Raw genomic sequence first — 20,070 nt, forward strand, 5'->3', positions numbered from 1 at the left:
TCATAACGATTAACTAAATCATGGGAGTTACACTCCGAGAGCATAGCCAGACGCAGGCACTCTCTTCAACATACAGTTATTCGTTTCATAACGATTAACTAAATCATGGGAGTTACACTCCGAGAGCATAGCCAGACGCAGGCACTCTCTTCTACATACAGTTATTCGTTTCATAACGATTAACTAAATCATGGGAGTTACACTCCGAGAGCATAGCCAGACGCAGGCACTCTCTTCTACATACAGTTATTCGTTTCATAACGATTAACTAAATCATGGGAGTTACACTCCGAGAGCATAGCCAGACGCAGGCACTCTCTTCTACATACAGTTATTCGTTTCATAACGATTAACTAAATCATGGGAGTTACACTCCGAGAGCATAGCCAGACGCAGGCACTCTCTTCTACATACAGTTATTCGTTTCATAACGATTAACTAAATCATGGGAGTTACACTCCGAGAGCATAGCCAGACGCAGGCACTCTCTTCAACATACAGTTATTCGTTTCATAACGATTAACTAAATCATGGGAGTTACACTCCGAGAGCATAGCCAGACGCAGGCACTCTCTTCAACATACAGTTATTCGTTTCATAACGATTAACTAAATCATGGGAGTTACACTCCGAGAGCATAGCCAGACGTAGGCACTCTCTTCTACATACAGTTATTCGTTTCATAACGATTAACTAAATCATGGGAGTTACACTCCGAGAGCATAGCCAGACGCAGGCACTCTCTTCTACATACAGTTATTCGTTTCATAACGATTAACTAAATCATGGGAGTTACACTCCGAGAGCATAGCCAGACGCAGGCACTCTCTTCTACATACAGTTATTCGTTTCATAACGATTAACTAAATCATGGGAGTTACACTCCGAGAGCATAGCCAGACGCAGGCACTCTCTTCTACATACAGTTATTCGTTTCATAACGATTAACTAAATCATGGGAGTTACACTCCGAGAGCATAGCCAGACGCAGGCACTCTCTTCAACATACAGTAATTCGTTTCATAACGATTAACTAAATCATGGGAGTTACACTCCGAGAGCATAGCCAGACGCAGGCACTCTCTTCAACATACAGTTATTCGTTTCATAACGATTAACTAAATCATGGGAGTTACACTCCGAGAGCATAGCCAGACGCAGGCACTCTCTTCAACATACAGTTATTCGTTTCATAACGATTAACTAAATCATGGGAGTTACACTCCGAGAGCATAGCCAGACGCAGGCACTCTCTTCTACATACAGTTATTCGTTTCATAACGATTAACTAAATCATGGGAGTTACACTCCGAGAGCATAGCCAGACGCAGGCACTCTCTTCTACATACAGTTATTCGTTTCATAACGATTAACTAAATCATGGGAGTTACACTCCGAGAGCATACATAGCCAGACGTAGGCACTCTCTTCTACATACAGTTATTCGTTTCATAACGATTAACTAAATCATGGGAGTTACACTCCGAGAGCATAGCCAGACGCAGGCACTCTCTTCAACATACAGTTATTCGTTTCATAACGATGAACTAAATCATGGGAGTTACACTCCGAGAGCATAGCCAGACGCAGGCACTCTCTTCAACATACAGTTATTCGTTTCATAACGATTAACTAAATCATGGGAGTTACACTCCGAGAGCATAGCCAGACGCAGGCACTCTCTTCTACATACAGTTATTCGTTTCATAACGATTAACTAAATCATGGGAGTTACACTCCGAGAGCATAGCCAGACGCAGGCACTCTCTTCTACATACAGTTATTCGTTTCATAACGATTAACTAAATCATGGGAGTTACACTCCGAGAGCATAGCCAGACGCAGGCACTCTCTTCTACATACAGTTATTCGTTTCATAACGATTAACTAAATCATGGGAGTTACACTCCGAGAGCATAGCCAGACGCAGGCACTCTCTTCTACATACAGTTATTCGTTTCATAACGATTAACTAAATCATGGGAGTTACACTCCGAGAGCATAGCCAGACGCAGGCACTCTCTTCAACATACAGTTATTCGTTTCATAACGATTAACTAAATCATGGGAGTTACACTCCGAGAGCATAGCCAGACGCAGGCACTCTCTTCAACGTACAGTTATTCGTTTCAAAACGATTAACTAAATCATGGAACATACAGTTATTCGTTTCATAACGATTAACTAAATCATGGGAGTTACACTCCGAGAGCATAGCCAGACGCAGGCACTCTCTTCTACATACAGTTATTCGTTTCATAACGATTAACTAAATCATGGGAGTTACACTCCGAGAGCATAGCCAGACGCAGGCACTCTCTTCTACGTACAGTTATTCGTTTCATAACGATTAACTAAATCATGGGAGTTACACTCCGAGAGCATAGCCAGACGCAGGCACTCTCTTCTACGTACAGTTATTCGTTTCATAACGATTAAATAAATCATGGGAGTTACAGTCCGAGAGCATAGCCAGACGCAGGCACTCTCTTCTACATACAGTTATTCGTTTCATAACGATTAACTAAATCATGGGAGTTACACTCCGAGAGCATAGCCAGACGCAGGCACTCTCTTCTACGTACAGTTATTCGTTTCATAACGATTAACTAAATCATGGGAGTTACACTCCGAGAGCATAGCCAGACGCAGGCACTCTCTTCTACGTACAGTTATTCGTTTCATAACGATTAACTAAATCATGGGAGTTACACTCCGAGAGCATAGCCAGACGCAGGCACTCTCTTCTACGTACAGTTATTCGATTCATAACGATTAAATAAATCATGGGAGTTACACTCCGAGAGCATAGCCAGACGCAGGCACTCTCTTCTACGTACAGTTATTCGTTTCATAACGATTAACTAAATCATGGGAGTTACACTCCGAGAGCATAGCCAGACGCAGGCACTCTCTTCTACGTACAGTTATTCGTTTCATAACGATTAACTAAATCATGGGAGTTACACTCCGAGAGCATAGCCAGACGCAGGCACTCTCTTCTACGTACAGTTATTCCTTTCATAACGATTAACTAAATCATGGGAGTTACACTCCGAGAGCATAGCCAGACGCAGGCACTCTCTTCTACATACAGTTATTCGTTTCATAACGATTAACTAAATCATGGGAGTTACACTCCGAGAGCATAGCCAGACGCAGGCACTCTCTTCAACATACAGTTATTCGTTTCATAACGATTAACTAAATCATGGGAGTTACACTCCGAGAGCATAGCCAGACGCAGGCACTCTCTTCAACATACAGTTATTCGTTTCATAACGATTAACTAAATCATGGGAGTTACACTCCGAGAGCATAGCCAGACGCAGGCACTCTCTTCTACATACAGTTATTCGTTTCATAACGATTAACTAAATCATGGGAGTTACACTCCGAGAGCATAGCCAGACGCAGGCACTCTCTTCTACATACAGTTATTCGTTTCATAACGATTAACTAAATCATGGGAGTTACACTCCGAGAGCATAGCCAGACGCAGGCACTCTCTTCTACATACAGTTATTCGTTTCATAACGATTAACTAAATCATGGGAGTTACACTCCGAGAGCATAGCCAGACGCAGGCACTCTCTTCTACATACAGTTATTCGTTTCATAACGATTAACTAAATCATGGGAGTTACACTCCGAGAGCATAGCCAGACGCAGGCACTCTCTTCTACATACAGTTATTCGTTTCATAACGATTAACTAAATCATGGGAGTTACACTCCGAGAGCATAGCCAGACGCAGGCACTCTCTTCTACATACAGTTATTCGTTTCATAACGATTAACTAAATCATGGGAGTTACACTCCGAGAGCATAGCCAGACGTAGGCACTCTCTTCTACATACAGTTATTCGTTTCATAACGATTAACTAAATCATGGGAGTTACACTCCGAGAGCATAGCCAGACGTAGGCACTCTCTTCTACATACAGTTATTCGTTTCATAACGATTAACTAAATCATGGGAGTTACACTCCGAGAGCATAGCCAGACGCAGGCACTCTCTTCAACATACAGTTATTCGTTTCATAACGATTAACTAAATCATGGGAGTTACACTCCGAGAGCATAGCCAGACGCAGGCACTCTCTTCAACATACAGTTATTCGTTTCATAACGATTAACTAAATCATGGGAGTTACACTCCGAGAGCATACATAGCCAGACGTAGGCACTCTCTTCTACATACAGTTATTCGTTTCATAACGATTAACTAAATCATGGGAGTTACACTCCGAGAGCATAGCCAGACGCAGGCACTCTCTTCAACATACAGTTATTCGTTTCATAACGATTAACTAAATCATGGGAGTTACACTCCGAGAGCATAGCCAGACGCAGGCACTCTCTTCTACATACAGTTATTCGTTTCATAACGATTAACTAAATCATGGGAGTTACACTCCGAGAGCATAGCCAGACGCAGGCACTCTCTTCTACATACAATTGTTCGTTTCATAACGATTAACTAAATAATGGGAGTTACACTCCGAGAGCATAGCCAGACGCAGGCACTCTCTTCTACATACAGTTATTCGTTTCATAACGATTAACTAAATCATGGGAGTTACACTCCGAGAGCATAGCCAGACGCAGGCACTCTCTTCTACATACAGTTATTCGTTTCATAACGATTAACTAAATCATGGGAGTTACACTCCGAGAGCATAGCCAGACGCAGGCACTCTCTTCAACATACAGTTATTCGTTTCATAACGATTAACTAAATCATGGGAGTTACACTCCGAGAGCATAGCCAGACGCAGGCACTCTCTTCAACATACAGTTATTCGTTTCATAACGATTAACTAAATCATGGGAGTTACACTCCGAGAGCATAGCCAGACGCAGGCACTCTCTTCTACATACAGTTATTCGTTTCATAACGATTAACTAAATCATGGGAGTTACACTCCGAGAGCATAGCCAGACGCAGGCACTCTCTTCTACATACAGTTATTCGTTTCATAACGATTAACTAAATCATGGGAGTTACACTCCGAGAGCATAGCCAGACGCAGGCACTCTCTTCTACATACAGTTATTCGTTTCATAACGATTAACTAAATCATGGGAGTTACACTCCGAGAGCATAGCCAGACGCAGGCACTCTCTTCTACATACAGTTATTCGTTTCATAACGATTAACTAAATCATGGGAGTTACACTCCGAGAGCATAGCCAGACGCAGGCACTCTCTTCTACATACAGTTATTCGTTTCATAACGATTAACTAAATCATGGGAGTTACACTCCGAGAGCATAGCCAGACGCAGGCACTCTCTTCTACATACAGTTATTCGTTTCATAACGATTAACTAAATCATGGGAGTTACACTCCGAGAGCATAGCCAGACGCAGGCACTCTCTTCTACATACAGTAATTCGTTTCATAACGATTAACTAAATCATGGGAGTTACACTCCGAGAGCATAGCCAGACGCAGGCACTCTCTTCTACATACAGTTATTCGTTTCATAACGATTAACTAAATCATGGGAGTTACACTCCGAGAGCATACATAGCCAGACGTAGGCACTCTCTTCTACATACAGTTATTCGTTTCATAACGATTAACTAAATCATGGGAGTTACACTCCGAGAGCATAGCCAGACGCAGGCACTCTCTTCTACATACAGTTATTCGTTTCATAACGATTAACTAAATCATGGGAGTTACACTCCGAGAGCATAGCCAGACGCAGGCACTCTCTTCTACATACAGTTATTCGTTTCATAACGATTAACTAAATCATGGGAGTTACACTCCGAGAGCATAGCCAGACGCAGGCACTCTCTTCTACATACAGTTATTCGTTTCATAACGATTAACTAAATCATGGGAGTTACACTCCGAGAGTATAGCCAGACGCAGGCACTCTCTTCTACATACAGTTATTCGTTTCATAACGATTAACTAAATCATGGGAGTTACACTCCGAGAGCATAGCCAGACGTAGGCACTCTCTTCTACATACAGTTATTCGTTTCATAACGATTAACTAAATCATGGGAGTTACACTCCGAGAGCATACATAGCCAGACGTAGGCACTCTCTTCTACATACAGTTATTCGTTTCATAACGATTAACTAAATCATGGGAGTTACACTCCGAGAGCATACATAGCCAGACGCAGGCACTCTCTTCTACATACAGTTATTCGTTTCATAACGATTAACTAAATCATGGGAGTTACACTCCGAGAGCATACATAGCCAGACGTAGGCACTCTCTTCTACATACAGTTATTCGTTTCATAACGATTAACTAAATCATGGGAGTTACACTCCGAGAGCATACATAGCCAGACGCAGGCACTCTCTTCTACATACAGTTATTCGTTTCATAACGATTAACTAAATCATGGGAGTTACACTCCGAGAGCATAGCCAGACGCAGGCACTCTCTTCTACATACAGTTATTCGTTTCATAACGATTAACTAAATCATGGGAGTTACACTCCGAGAGCATAGCCAGACGCAGGCACTCTCTTCTACATACAGTTATTCGTTTCATAACGATTAACTAAATCATGGGAGTTACACTCCGAGAGCATAGCCAGACGCAGGCACTCTCTTCTACATACAGTTATTCGTTTCATAACGATTAACTAAATCATGGGAGTTACACTCCGAGAGCATAGCCAGACGCAGGCACTCTCTTCTACATACAGTTATTCGTTTCATAACGATTAACTAAATCATGGGAGTTACACTCCGAGAGCATAGCCAGACGCAGGCACTCTCTTCTACATACAGTTATTCGTTTCATAACGATTAACTAAATCATGGGAGTTACACTCCGAGAGCATAGCCAGACGCAGGCACTCTCTTCAACATACAGTTATTCGTTTCATAACGATTAACTAAATCATGGGAGTTACACTCCGAGAGCATAGCCAGACGTAGGCACTCTCTTCTACATACAGTTATTCGTTTCATAACGATTAACTAAATCATGGGAGTTACACTCCGAGAGCATAGCCAGACGCAGGCACTCTCTTCAACATACAGTTATTCGTTTCATAACGATTAACTAAATCATGGGAGTTACACTCCGAGAGCATAGCCAGACGCAGGCACTCTCTTCAACATACAGTTATTCGTTTCATAACGATTAACTAAATCATGGGAGTTACACTCCGAGAGCATACATAGCCAGACGTAGGCACTCTCTTCTACATACAGTTATTCGTTTCATAACGATTAACTAAATCATGGGAGTTACACTCCGAGAGCATAGCCAGACGCAGGCACTCTCTTCAACATACAGTTATTCGTTTCATAACGATTAACTAAATCATGGGAGTTACACTCCGAGAGCATAGCCAGACGCAGGCACTCTCTTCTACATACAGTTATTCGTTTCATAACGATTAACTAAATCATGGGAGTTACACTCCGAGAGCATAGCCAGACGCAGGCACTCTCTTCTACATACAATTGTTCGTTTCATAACGATTAACTTAATAATGGGAGTTACACTCCGAGAGCATAGCCAGACGCAGGCACTCTCTTCTACATACAGTTATTCGTTTCATAACGATTAACTAAATCATGGGAGTTACACTCCGAGAGCATAGCCAGACGCAGGCACTCTCTTCTACATACAGTTATTCGTTTCATAACGATTAACTAAATCATGGGAGTTACACTCCGAGAGCATAGCCAGACGCAGGCACTCTCTTCAACATACAGTTATTCGTTTCATAACGATTAACTAAATCATGGGAGTTACACTCCGAGAGCATAGCCAGACGCAGGCACTCTCTTCAACATACAGTTATTCGTTTCATAACGATTAACTAAATCATGGGAGTTACACTCCGAGAGCATAGCCAGACGCAGGCACTCTCTTCTACATACAGTTATTCGTTTCATAACGATTAACTAAATCATGGGAGTTACACTCCGAGAGCATAGCCAGACGCAGGCACTCTCTTCTACATACAGTTATTCGTTTCATAACGATTAACTAAATCATGGGAGTTACACTCCGAGAGCATAGCCAGACGCAGGCACTCTCTTCTACATACAGTTATTCGTTTCATAACGATTAACTAAATCATGGGAGTTACACTCCGAGAGCATAGCCAGACGCAGGCACTCTCTTCTACATACAGTTATTCGTTTCATAACGATTAACTAAATCATGGGAGTTACACTCCGAGAGCATAGCCAGACGCAGGCACTCTCTTCTACATACAGTTATTCGTTTCATAACGATTAACTAAATCATGGGAGTTACACTCCGAGAGCATAGCCAGACGCAGGCACTCTCTTCTACATACAGTTATTCGTTTCATAACGATTAACTAAATCATGGGAGTTACACTCCGAGAGCATAGCCAGACGCAGGCACTCTCTTCTACATACAGTTATTCGTTTCATAACGATTAACTAAATCATGGGAGTTACACTCCGAGAGCATAGCCAGACGCAGGCACTCTCTTCTACATACAGTAATTCGTTTCATAACGATTAACTAAATCATGGGAGTTACACTCCGAGAGCATAGCCAGACGCAGGCACTCTCTTCTACATACAGTTATTCGTTTCATAACGATTAACTAAATCATGGGAGTTACACTCCGAGAGCATACATAGCCAGACGTAGGCACTCTCTTCTACATACAGTTATTCGTTTCATAACGATTAACTAAATCATGGGAGTTACACTCCGAGAGCATAGCCAGACGCAGGCACTCTCTTCTACATACAGTTATTCGTTTCATAACGATTAACTAAATCATGGGAGTTACACTCCGAGAGCATAGCCAGACGCAGGCACTCTCTTCTACATACAGTTATTCGTTTCATAACGATTAACTAAATCATGGGAGTTACACTCCGAGAGCATAGCCAGACGCAGGCACTCTCTTCTACATACAGTTATTCGTTTCATAACGATTAACTAAATCATGGGAGTTACACTCCGAGAGTATAGCCAGACGCAGGCACTCTCTTCTACATACAGTTATTCGTTTCATAACGATTAACTAAATCATGGGAGTTACACTCCGAGAGCATAGCCAGACGTAGGCACTCTCTTCTACATACAGTTATTCGTTTCATAACGATTAACTAAATCATGGGAGTTACACTCCGAGAGCATACATAGCCAGACGTAGGCACTCTCTTCTACATACAGTTATTCGTTTCATAACGATTAACTAAATCATGGGAGTTACACTCCGAGAGCATAGCCAGACGTAGGCACTCTCTTATACATACAGTTATTCGTTTCATAACGATTAACTAAATCATGGGAGTTACACTCCGAGAGCATAGCCAGACGCAGGCACTCTCTTCAACATACAGTTATTCGTTTCATAACGATTAACTAAATCATGGGAGTTACACTCCGAGAGCATAGCCAGACGCAGGCACTCTCTTCAACATACAGTTATTCGTTTCATAACGATTAACTAAATCATGGGAGTTACACTCCGAGAGCATAGCCAGACGCAGGCACTCTCTTCTACATACAGTTATTCGTTTCATAACGATTAACTAAATCATGGGAGTTACACTCCGAGAGCATAGCCAGACGCAGGCACTCTCTTCTACATACAGTTATTCGTTTCATAACGATTAACTAAATCATGGGAGTTACACTCCGAGAGCATAGCCAGACGCAGGCACTCTCTTCTACATACAGTTATTCGTTTCATAACGATTAACTAAATCATGGGAGTTACACTCCGAGAGCATAGCCAGACGCAGGCACTCTCTTCTACATACAGTTATTCGTTTCATAACGATTAACTAAATCATGGGAGTTACACTCCGAGAGCATAGCCAGACGCAGGCACTCTCTTCTACATACAGTTATTCGTTTCATAACGATTAACTAAATCATGGGAGTTACACTCCGAGAGCATAGCCAGACGCAGGCACTCTCTTCTACATACAGTTATTCGTTTCATAACGATTAACTAAATCATGGGAGTTACACTCCGAGAGCATAGCCAGACGCAGGCACTCTCTTCTACATACAGTTATTCGTTTCATAACGATTAACTAAATCATGGGAGTTACACTCCGAGAGCATAGCCAGACGCAGGCACTCTCTTCTACATACAGTAATTCGTTTCATAACGATTAACTAAATCATGGGAGTTACACTCCGAGAGCATAGCCAGACGCAGGCACTCTCTTCTACATACAGTTATTCGTTTCATAACGATTAACTAAATCATGGGAGTTACACTCCGAGAGCATACATAGCCAGACGTAGGCACTCTCTTCTACATACAGTTATTCGTTTCATAACGATTAACTAAATCATGGGAGTTACACTCCGAGAGCATAGCCAGACGCAGGCACTCTCTTCTACATACAGTTATTCGTTTCATAACGATTAACTAAATCATGGGAGTTACACTCCGAGAGCATAGCCAGACGCAGGCACTCTCTTCTACATACAGTTATTCGTTTCATAACGATTAACTAAATCATGGGAGTTACACTCCGAGAGCATAGCCAGACGCAGGCACTCTCTTCTACATACAGTTATTCGTTTCATAACGATTAACTAAATCATGGGAGTTACACTCCGAGAGTATAGCCAGACGCAGGCACTCTCTTCTACATACAGTTATTCGTTTCATAACGATTAACTAAATCATGGGAGTTACACTCCGAGAGCATAGCCAGACGTAGGCACTCTCTTCTACATACAGTTATTCGTTTCATAACGATTAACTAAATCATGGGAGTTACACTCCGAGAGCATACATAGCCAGACGTAGGCACTCTCTTCTACATACAGTTATTCGTTTCATAACGATTAACTAAATCATGGGAGTTACACTCCGAGAGCATAGCCAGACGTAGGCACTCTCTTATACATACAGTTATTCGTTTCATAACGATTAACTAAATCATGGGAGTTACACTCCGAGAGCATACATAGCCAGACGTAGGCACTCTCTTCTACATACAGTTATTCGTTTCATAAAGATTAACTAAATAATGGGAGTTACACTCCGAGAGCATAGCCAGACGCAGGCACTCTCTTCTACATACAGTTATTCGTTTCATAACGATTAACTAAATCATGGGAGTTACACTCCGAGAGCATAGCCAGACGCAGGCACTCTCTTCTACATACAGTTATTCGTTTCATAACGATTAACTAAATCATGGGAGTTACACTCCGAGAGCATAGCCAGACGCAGGCACTCTCTTCTACATACAGTTATTCGTTTCATAACGATTAACTAAATCATGGGAGTTACACTCCGAGAGCATAGCCAGACGCAGGTACTCTCTTCTACATACAGTTATTCGTTTCATAACGATTAACTAAATCATGGGAGTTACACTCCGAGAGCATAGCCAGACGCAGGCACTCTCTTCTACATACAGTTATTCGTTTCATAACGATTAACTAAATCATGGGAGTTACACTCCGAGTGCATACATAGCCAGACGTAGGCACTCTCTTCTACATACAGTTATTCGTTTCATAACGATTAACTAAATCATGGGAGTTACACTCAGAGAGCATACATAGCCAGACGTAGGCACTCTCTTCTACATACAGTTATTCGTTTCATAACGATTAACTAAATCATGGGAGTTACACTCCGAGAGCATACATAGCCAGACGTAGGCACTCTCTTCTACATACAGTTATTCGTTTCATAACGATTAACTAAATCATGGGAGTTACACTCCGAGAGCATAGCCAGACGCAGGCACTCTCTTCTACGTACAGTTATTCGTTTCATAACGATTAACTAAATCATGGGAGTTACACTCCGAGAGCATAGCCAGACGCAGGCACTCTCTTCTACGTACAGTTATTCGTTTCATAACGATTAACTAAATCATGGGAGTTACACTCCGAGAGCATAGCCAGACGCAGGCACTCTCTTCTACGTACAGTTATTCCTTTCATAACGATTAACTAAATCATGGGAGTTACACTCCGAGAGCATAGCCAGACGCAGGCACTCTCTTCTACATACAGTTATTCGTTTCATAACGATTAACTAAATCATGGGAGTTACACTCCGAGAGCATAGCCAGACGCAGGCACTCTCTTCAACATACAGTTATTCGTTTCATAACGATTAACTAAATCATGGGAGTTACACTCCGAGAGCATAGCCAGACGCAGGCACTCTCTTCAACATACAGTTATTCGTTTCATAACGATTAACTAAATCATGGGAGTTACACTCCGAGAGCATAGCCAGACGCAGGCACTCTCTTCTACATACAGTTATTCGTTTCATAACGATTAACTAAATCATGGGAGTTACACTCCGAGAGCATAGCCAGACGCAGGCACTCTCTTCTACATACAGTTATTCGTTTCATAACGATTAACTAAATCATGGGAGTTACACTCCGAGAGCATAGCCAGACGCAGGCACTCTCTTCTACATACAGTTATTCGTTTTATAACGATTAACTAAATCATGGGAGTTACACTCCGAGAGCATAGCCAGACGCAGGCACTCTCTTCTACATACAGTTATTCGTTTCATAACGATTAACTAAATCATGGGAGTTACACTCCGAGAGCATAGCCAGACGCAGGCACTCTCTTCTACATACAGTTATTCGTTTCATAACGATTAACTAAATCATGGGAGTTACACTCCGAGAGCATAGCCAGACGCAGGCACTCTCTTCTACATACAGTTATTCGTTTCATAACGATTAACTAAATCATGGGAGTTACACTCCGAGAGCATAGCCAGACGCAGGCACTCTCTTCAACATACAGTTATTCGTTTCATAACGATTAACTAAATCATGGGAGTTACACTCCGAGAGCATAGCCAGACGTAGGCACTCTCTTCTACATACAGTTATTCGTTTCATAACGATTAACTAAATCATGGGAGTTACACTCCGAGAGCATAGCCAGACGCAGGCACTCTCTTCAACATACAGTTATTCGTTTCATAACGATTAACTAAATCATGGGAGTTACACTCCGAGAGCATAGCCAGACGCAGGCACTCTCTTCAACATACAGTTATTCGTTTCATAACGATTAACTAAATCATGGGAGTTACACTCCGAGAGCATACATAGCCAGACGTAGGCACTCTCTTCTACATACAGTTATTCGTTTCATAACGATTAACTAAATCATGGGAGTTACACTCCGAGAGCATAGCCAGACGCAGGCACTCTCTTCAACATACAGTTATTCGTTTCATAACGATTAACTAAATCATGGGAGTTACACTCCGAGAGCATAGCCAGACGCAGGCACTCTCTTCTACATACAGTTATTCGTTTCATAACGATTAACTAAATCATGGGAGTTACACTCCGAGAGCATAGCCAGACGCAGGCACTCTCTTCTACATACAATTGTTCGTTTCATAACGATTAACTAAATAATGGGAGTTACACTCCGAGAGCATAGCCAGACGCAGGCACTCTCTTCTACATACAGTTATTCGTTTCATAACGATTAACTAAATCATGGGAGTTACACTCCGAGAGCATAGCCAGACGCAGGCACTCTCTTCTACATACAGTTATTCGTTTCATAACGATTAACTAAATCATGGGAGTTACACTCCGAGAGCATAGCCAGACGCAGGCACTCTCTTCAACATACAGTTATTCGTTTCATAACGATTAACTAAATCATGGGAGTTACACTCCGAGAGCATAGCCAGACGCAGGCACTCTCTTCAACATACAGTTATTCGTTTCATAACGATTAACTAAATCATGGGAGTTACACTCCGAGAGCATAGCCAGACGCAGGCACTCTCTTCTACATACAGTTATTCGTTTCATAACGATTAACTAAATCATGGGAGTTACACTCCGAGAGCATAGCCAGACGCAGGCACTCTCTTCTACATACAGTTATTCGTTTCATAACGATTAACTAAATCATGGGAGTTACACTCCGAGAGCATAGCCAGACGCAGGCACTCTCTTCTACATACAGTTATTCGTTTCATAACGATTAACTAAATCATGGGAGTTACACTCCGAGAGCATAGCCAGACGCAGGCACTCTCTTCTACATACAGTTATTCGTTTCATAACGATTAACTAAATCATGGGAGTTACACTCCGAGAGCATAGCCAGACGCAGGCACTCTCTTCTACATACAGTTATTCGTTTCATAACGATTAACTAAATCATGGGAGTTACACTCCGAGAGCATAGCCAGACGCAGGCACTCTCTTCTACATACAGTTATTCGTTTCATAACGATTAACTAAATCATGGGAGTTACACTCCGAGAGCATAGCCAGACGCAGGCACTCTCTTCTACATACAGTAATTCGTTTCATAACGATTAACTAAATCATGGGAGTTACACTCCGAGAGCATAGCCAGACGCAGGCACTCTCTTCTACATACAGTTATTCGTTTCATAACGATTAACTAAATCATGGGAGTTACACTCCGAGAGCATACATAGCCAGACGTAGGCACTCTCTTCTACATACAGTTATTCGTTTCATAACGATTAACTAAATCATGGGAGTTACACTCCGAGAGCATAGCCAGACGCAGGCACTCTCTTCTACATACAGTTATTCGTTTCATAACGATTAACTAAATCATGGGAGTTACACTCCGAGAGCATAGCCAGACGCAGGCACTCTCTTCTACATACAGTTATTCGTTTCATAACGATTAACTAAATCATGGGAGTTACACTCCGAGAGCATAGCCAGACGCAGGCACTCTCTTCTACATACAGTTATTCGTTTCATAACGATTAACTAAATCATGGGAGTTACACTCCGAGAGTATAGCCAGACGCAGGCACTCTCTTCTACATACAGTTATTCGTTTCATAACGATTAACTAAATCATGGGAGTTACACTCCGAGAGCATAGCCAGACGTAGGCACTCTCTTCTACATACAGTTATTCGTTTCATAACGATTAACTAAATCATGGGAGTTACACTCCGAGAGCATACATAGCCAGACGTAGGCACTCTCTTCTACATACAGTTATTCGTTTCATAACGATTAACTAAATCATGGGAGTTACACTCCGAGAGCATACATAGCCAGACGCAGGCACTCTCTTCTACATACAGTTATTCGTTTCATAACGATTAACTAAATCATGGGAGTTACACTCCGAGAGCATAGCCAGACGCAGGCACTCTCTTCTACATACAGTTATTCGTTTCATAACGATTAACTAAATCATGGGAGTTACACTCCGAGAGCATAGCCAGACGCAGGCACTCTCTTCTACATACAGTTATTCGTTTCATAACGATTAACTAAATCATGGGAGTTACACTCCGAGAGCATAGCCAGACGCAGGCACTCTCTTCTACATACAGTTATTCGTTTCATAACGATTAACTAAATCATGGGAGTTACACTCCGAGAGCATAGCCAGACGCAGGCACTCTCTTCTACATACAGTTATTCGTTTCATAACGATTAACTAAATCATGGGAGTTACACTCCGAGAGCATAGCCAGACGCAGGCACTCTCTTCTACATACAGTTATTCGTTTCATAACGATTAACTAAATCATGGGAGTTACACTCCGAGAGCATAGCCAGACGCAGGCACTCTCTTCAACATACAGTTATTCGTTTCATAACGATTAACTAAATCATGGGAGTTACACTCCGAGAGCATAGCCAGACGTAGGCACTCTCTTCTACATACAGTTATTCGTTTCATAACGATTAACTAAATCATGGGAGTTACACTCCGAGAGCATAGCCAGACGCAGGCACTCTCTTCAACATACAGTTATTCGTTTCATAACGATTAACTAAATCATGGGAGTTACACTCCGAGAGCATAGCCAGACGCAGGCACTCTCTTCAACATACAGTTATTCGTTTCATAACGATTAACTAAATCATGGGAGTTACACTCCGAGAGCATACATAGCCAGACGTAGGCACTCTCTTCTACATACAGTTATTCGTTTCATAACGATTAACTAAATCATGGGAGTTACACTCCGAGAGCATAGCCAGACGCAGGCACTCTCTTCAACATACAGTTATTCGTTTCATAACGATTAACTAAATCATGGGAGTTACACTCCGAGAGCATAGCCAGACGCAGGCACTCTCTTCTACATACAGTTATTCGTTTCATAACGATTAACTAAATCATGGGAGTTACACTCCGAGAGCATAGCCAGACGCAGGCACTCTCTTCTACATACAATTGTTCGTTTCATAACGATTAACTAAATAATGGGAGTTACACTCCGAGAGCATAGCCAGACGCAGGCACTCTCTTCTACATACAGTTATTCGTTTCATAACGATTAACTAAATCATGGGAGTTACACTCCGAGAGCATAGCCAGACGCAGGCACTCTCTTCTACATACAGTTATTCGTTTCATAACGATTAACTAAATCATGGGAGTTACACTCCGAGAGCATAGCCAGACGCAGGCACTCTCTTCAACATACAGTTATTCGTTTCATAACGATTAACTAAATCATGGGAGTTACACTCCGAGAGCATAGCCAGACGCAGGCACTCTCTTCAACATACAGTTATTCGTTTCATAACGATTAACTAAATCATGGGAGTTACACTCCGAGAGCATAGCCAGACGCAGGCACTCTCTTCTACATACAGTTATTCGTTTCATAACGATTAACTAAATCATGGGAGTTACACTCCGAGAGCATAGCCAGACGCAGGCACTCTCTTCTACATACAGTTATTCGTTTCATAACGATTAACTAAATCATGGGAGTTACACTCCGAGAGCATAGCCAGACGCAGGCACTCTCTTCTACATACAGTTATTCGTTTCATAACGATTAACTAAATCATGGGAGTTACACTCCGAGAGCATAGCCAGACGCAGGCACTCTCTTCTACATACAGTTATTCGTTTCATAACGATTAACTAAATCATGGGAGTTACACTCCGAGAGCATAGCCAGACGCAGGCACTCTCTTCTACATACAGTTATTCGTTTCATAACGATTAACTAAATCATGGGAGTTACACTCCGAGAGCATAGCCAGACGCAGGCACTCTCTTCTACATACAGTTATTCGTTTCATAACGATTAACTAAATCATGGGAGTTACACTCCGAGAGCATAGCCAGACGCAGGCACTCTCTTCTACATACAGTTATTCGTTTCATAACGATTAACTAAATCATGGGAGTTACACTCCGAGAGCATAGCCAGACGCAGGCACTCTCTTCTACATACAGTAATTCGTTTCATAACGATTAACTAAATCATGGGAGTTACACTCCGAGAGCATAGCCAGACGCAGGCACTCTCTTCTACATACAGTTATTCGTTTCATAACGATTAACTAAATCATGGGAGTTACACTCCGAGAGCATACATAGCCAGACGTAGGCACTCTCTTCTACATACAGTTATTCGTTTCATAACGATTAACTAAATCATGGGAGTTACACTCCGAGAGCATAGCCAGACGCAGGCACTCTCTTCTACATACAGTTATTCGTTTCATAACGATTAACTAAATCATGGGAGTTACACTCCGAGAGCATAGCCAGACGCAGGCACTCTCTTCTACATACAGTTATTCGTTTCATAACGATTAACTAAATCATGGGAGTTACACTCCGAGAGCATAGCCAGACGCAGGCACTCTCTTCTACATACAGTTATTCGTTTCATAACGATTAACTAAATCATGGGAGTTACACTCCGAGAGTATAGCCAGACGCAGGCACTCTCTTCTACATACAGTTATTCGTTTCATAACGATTAACTAAATCATGGGAGTTACACTCCGAGAGCATAGCCAGACGTAGGCACTCTCTTCTACATACAGTTATTCGTTTCATAACGATTAACTAAATCATGGGAGTTACACTCCGAGAGCATACATAGCCAGACGTAGGCACTCTCTTCTACATACAGTTATTCGTTTCATAACGATTAACTAAATCATGGGAGTTACACTCCGAGAGCATAGCCTGACGTAGGCACTCTCTTATACATACAGTTATTCGTTTCATAACGATTAACTAAATCATGGGAGTTACACTCCGAGAGCATAGCCAGACGCAGGCACTCTCTTCAACATACAGTTATTCGTTTCATAACGATTAACTAAATCATGGGAGTTACACTCCGAGAGCATAGCCAGACGCAGGCACTCTCTTCAACATACAGTTATTCGTTTCATAACGATTAACTAAATCATGGGAGTTACACTCCGAGAGCATAGCCAGACGCAGGCACTCTCTTCTACATACAGTTATTCGTTTCATAACGATTAACTAAATCATGGGAGTTACACTCCGAGAGCATAGCCAGACGCAGGCACTCTCTTCTACATACAGTTATTCGTTTCATAACGATTAACTAAATCATGGGAGTTACACTCCGAGAGCATAGCCAGACGCAGGCACTCTCTTCTACATACAGTTATTCGTTTCATAACGATTAACTAAATCATGGGAGTTACACTCCGAGAGCATAGCCAGACGCAGGCACTCTCTTCTACATACAGTTATTCGTTTCATAACGATTAACTAAATCATGGGAGTTACACTCCGAGAGCATAGCCAGACGCAGGCACTCTCTTCTACATACAGTTATTCGTTTCATAACGATTAACTAAATCATGGGAGTTACACTCCGAGAGCATAGCCAGACGCAGGCACTCTCTTCTACATACAGTTATTCGTTTCATAACGATTAACTAAATCATGGGAGTTACACTCCGAGAGCATAGCCAGACGCAGGCACTCTCTTCTACATACAGTTATTCGTTTCATAACGATTAACTAAATCATGGGAGTTACACTCCGAGAGCATAGCCAGACGCAGGCACTCTCTTCTACATACAGTAATTCGTTTCATAACGATTAACTAAATCATGGGAGTTACACTCCGAGAGCATAGCCAGACGCAGGCACTCTCTTCTACATACAGTTATTCGTTTCATAACGATTAACTAAATCATGGGAGTTACACTCCGAGAGCATAGCCAGACGCAGGCACTCTCTTCTACATACAGTTATTCGTTTCATAACGATTAACTAAATCATGGGAGTTACACTCCGAGAGCATAGCCAGACGCAGGCACTCTCTTCTACATACAGTTATTCGTTTCATAACGATTAACTAAATCATGGGAGTTACACTCCGAGAGCATAGCCAGACGCAGGCACTCTCTTCTACATACAGTTATTCGTTTCATAACGATTAACTAAATCATGGGAGTTACACTCCGAGAGCATACATAGCCAGACGTAGGCACTCTCTTCTACATACAGTTATTCGTTTCATAACGATTAACTAAATCATGGGAGTTACACTCCGAGAGCATAGCCAGACGCAGGCACTCTCTTCAACATACAGTTATTCGTTTCATAACGATTAACTAAATCATGGGAGTTACACTCCGAGAGCATAGCCAGACGCAGGCACTCTCTTCTACATACAGTTATTCGTTTCATAACGATTAACTAAATCATGGGAGTTACACTCCGAGAGCATAGCCAGACGCAGGCACTCTCTTCTACATACAGTTATTCGTTTCATAACGATTAACTAAATCATGGGAGTTACACTCCGAGAGCATAGCCAGACACAGGCACTCTCTTCTACATACAGTTATTCGTTTCATAACGATTAACTAAATCATGGGAGTTACACTCCGAGAGCATAGCCAGACGCAGGCACTCTCTTCTACATACAGTTATTCGTTTCATAACGATTAACTAAATCATGGGAGTTACACTCCGAGAGCATACATAGCCAGACGTAGGCACTCTCTTCTACATACAGTTATTCGTTTCATAACGATTAACTAAATCATGGGAGTTACACTCCGAGAGCATAGCCAGACGCAGGCACTCTCTTCAACATACAGTTATTCGTTTCATAACAATGAACTAAATCATGGGAGTTACACTCCGAGAGCATAGCCAGACGCAGGCACTCTCTTCAACATACAGTTATTCGTTTCATAACGATTAACTAAATCATGGGAGTTACACTCCGAGAGCATAGCCAGACGCAGGCACTCTCTTCTACATACAGTTATTCGTTTCATAACGATTAACTAAATCATGGGAGTTACACTCCGA

Source organism: Pieris brassicae, unplaced genomic scaffold, assembly GCF_905147105.1.
Source record: "Pieris brassicae unplaced genomic scaffold, ilPieBrab1.1, whole genome shotgun sequence".
NCBI lineage: Eukaryota > Metazoa > Arthropoda > Insecta > Lepidoptera > Pieridae > Pieris > Pieris brassicae.